Source organism: Octopus bimaculoides, chromosome 20 (assembly GCF_046866305.1).
Source record: "Octopus bimaculoides isolate indiv1 chromosome 20, ASM4686630v1, whole genome shotgun sequence".
NCBI lineage: Eukaryota > Metazoa > Mollusca > Cephalopoda > Octopoda > Octopodidae > Octopus > Octopus bimaculoides.
In genome coordinates this window covers 46,345,336-46,349,473 of record NC_142947.1, presented here as the reverse complement: position 1 = coordinate 46,349,473, position 4,138 = coordinate 46,345,336, and positions in this window count along the sequence as shown.

The following is a 4,138-nucleotide window of genomic DNA, read 5'->3' as shown; positions in this document are numbered from 1 at the left end:
ACGAATCTGGCGATCAGCCGAGTCTGCCGTTAAGATCGCGTGTCAGTTTTCCTTTCACATGTCTGATCTTCCTATGCGTGGTTGCTTTGACTTGGGAAACTGTGATTGACGATAAAGGTTTCCCCTTTTGATCAAACCTTCTTCGTCAACTTCTTCAGCTTTCACTTGAAAAGAAGCCTAATAGCAGATAGATGTGTGATGATGCCCCACTTTATGCACGTTGTGTCAAACGTATATGAGAAAATCGCGGTGGAATGGGCGAAATGGTCTTACTTTCTTATGTGACTAGAAACAAGAAACGAGAAACAATTGGAAAGGGTAAATTTATCTACTGATGCCGAATTTTAGGCAGGGTTTACTCCTCGGTTTACTCCTCTTTCTAGGCATTTACCTTTCAGAGGACAGGTTTTTATACTGTGGAAATTGTATGCCTTCCTTTGTCGTGACCTTGTTGCTGTTCTCACAGAATATTTGCATATTGGCTTTTTATGATACTAAATACATTTCTCATACAGCTGAAGCTAGCTAACCTTTACGTTTGCTTTGTTAAACAACTGCTGGAATCTTACCACTCGCAGAGTGTTTCCTAATGACACAAGATATATTTTGCACTGCTGGTTTTTAAGTAGAAGCTGTATAGGAAGTGGGGGTTGTAACATACTACTCATCTTTTCCCTGTACGATTTACAAGGGCCTTGCGCTCGATTGCCAACATCTCGTAGTAATTTCATGGCTTTGCTGAATGTACTTTCATTTAAAGACGAATAAATGACCCCCTTTCGATGAAAGTGGAGCAGATGTTTGTGAATTGTTAACTGCTTAGTTCAATGTTTTGTGGGTTTGTTATGGCATAATGACGGAATTTGTGATCGGATAACGTGAGCTAGAGTATAAGTACTGCACTCAACCTCAAGTTGTTATACACTGAAGAGCGCTGTAGTTCGCTTGAAGTATTGTAGTACAGAAATATTTCCTTATTTCATTTGTTATACTTATTCTGATTGTGACCGCTGTATGTCCAGTTGCACCATTTGATCTCATGAGCCAGCTCTTCCCTACTCCACCCAGCAAATATCATCGGGCGAGTTCTCTTAAATTTAGAACAGGAACACGGTTACGGGATTGCAGACTTCTGAACCATTAAACCGGCTCCTGAGAACATTGAAATCACAGTTCCTGTCGTTTCATATATATATATATATATATATGTGTGTGTGTGTGTGTGTGTGTGTGAGAGAGAGAGAGAGAGAGAGAGAGAGAGAGAGAGAGAGAGAATGAGTGAGTGAGGGTGTGTGTGTGTGTGTGTAAGGCGGGAGCATAATAATATATTACTTAGAGAAAAGGTGGTCATAACTTATCTCGGCAACCAGACTAGAAAGTTTGATTTGCGTGCCAACACACACACGCACACACGCACGCACACACACACACGCACGCACACACACACACACACACACACACACACACACACACACACACACACACACACACACACACGTATGCACGTATATTTAGATATATTATATCTATCTATCTATCTATCTGCCTCTACACATTCATGTAAATAAATAGGTAGAGAGATCCGCACACGCACCCTTAGGTAAATAGACGTACAAACACATTAGTATAAACATCTTAATAATAAGTAGGTGATAGCTGGAGAGAAAGTACCATTCAAAGGTACATATACAGACACACACACACACAGTATGAAAGAACGTCCCTTCTCGCTGTCTATCCTACACCACATTATAACCTCACCCACATTCACTGCACACTCTCGCCCCTTATCCTCTTCTGTTCAAGGGTTCAAACGACGGTGTCAATTCCGCGTGACCTTGTGATGTCAGATCTAACAAATGGCTTGAATTACCTCCTCTTTGTAACAACAAGCTTCCGCTTCAAACAACCTCAAAGAAAGAAAACAACACCTTAGGAAATTTATTATATTAGTTTGTTTGTCTTTTTGCTGCCGTTGTTGTTGTCTTTGTTGTTGTTGTTGTTGTTGTTGTTGTTGTTGTTGTTGTTGTTGTTGTTGTTGTTGTTGTTGTTAATGGTGTGGCTAGTTGTGTTGCTGCTTAGAGTGCAAACGGATTCAGGTAAAGGAAGAGAAGTTGTCAGTCTTGTCAAACCGCTTCTTTCTGGTTGTCTGATGGAGACGACTTTACCTCTTCCAGGTTATTAATGAATATAGGAAACACTCTGATTTGTGAAACTCCTGTCTTCTACATAAAGGTGCAGGCATGGGTGTCTGGTTAAAAAGCTCGCTTCACAACCATGTGGTTTCGGGTTCAGCCCTTTTGCGCGGCACCTTAAGGCAAGCGTCTTCTACTAAGGCCTCTGACCTCCCAACGCCTTGTGAGTGAATTTAGTGCGGAATCCCGTCGTATATGTGTGTGTGTGTGTGTGTGTGTGTGTGTGCGCGCGCGTGTGTGTGTGTGTGTGTGTGTGTGAGAGAGAGAGAGAGAGACAGACAGACAGACTGATACTCATAGCCTTTTTTTTCAGCCAACAGAGTAACTTGGAACTTATGAAAGGAAAGGTTTGTATTCCTCAGAACATACGAAACAAGGGCGAACTAAGAATCTGAAAACAAACATTGACGTTTCAAGACAAACTTATGAAAATACTTTGGACTGGCAGAGAGCTAAAAAGATGCGATGGGCATGAGTAGAACGCCTTTTTAAAAGACGTAATAGTTATCGCTAAAATTTCTTTAGCCCTCTTGCTTCTCCCGTGTGTCACAACCCAAACTACTAAACCACGCTCTTTCACCGATGCATCAAATATAAATTACAATCAATTCGTTATTACTTTCTTTTACTTGTTTCAGTCATTTGACTGCGACCATGCTGGGGCACCGCCTTTAGTCGAACAAATCGACCCCAGCACTTATTCTTTGTAAGCCTAGTACTTATTCTATCGGATTCTTTTGCTCAACCGCTATGTTATGGGGACATAAACACACCAACATCGGTTGTCAAGCTATGGTGGGGGAGGAAAAACGCAGACACACAAATATATACTTATATATATGACGGGCTTCTTTCAGTTTCCGTCTACCGAATCCCCTCACAAGGCTTTGGCCGGCCCGAAGCTATAGCAAAAAACATTTGCCCGAGGTGCCACGCAGTGGGGCTGAACTCGGAATCATGTGGTTGGGAAGCAAGCTTCTTGCCACACTGCCAGGCCTGCACCTATGTGCTCTTGTTTGTATTAATTAATTATATCGGCTTAATTCTTAGACATAATTGACCTGCATGACTAGATGTATTAATGGAAAGACGAACTTGGAATAGAAAGATTATAAACTTATGACGTTCAATCGCTGACTTTAAGACGAACGTCTTATGACTGTCTAGACATCTGGAAAGAGTAAAAATATATGGAATTATTCGGCGCATTGAAATATATATACATGCTTCTCATGTTGACAAATCTATCGAGAATAATCTATTTTTCCTTTAGATCCATCTGTTTGCAATGAGATAGTTTCTTTGCAATAATGTAAACGATTGAACAGTGATACTGTTTTATCTCGTTGTTAGGACATCTGTAAGACATCTGTTACGGGGCCTTATATGTTTATGTAAAACTATAACTGCATGGAAAAGGGGCATATTTATATATATATATATATATATATATATATATATATATATATATATATATATATATATACTAGAGGGTATACATAAATACTAGTGGGGACGGAGATATATTTACTAGCTGGAAGATATATACATATATATACATACATATGCATATATATACATATATACTTATATATATATATATATATATATATATATATATATATATATATATATATATACATTTACAAACATACATATATACATATATATATATATACATATTTATATATACATACATACATATATACAAATATATATACATATATACATATATATATACATATATATACATATATATACATATATACTTACATATACATACATACTTACATATACATATACATACATATACATACATATATACATACATATATACATATATATACATACATAGATGTGTGTGTGTGTGTATGTAAGTAGTCTGGAGATATGTACATATACCAGCGAGGTTAGATTAACAATTTCTTGTCAAGAAAATAATA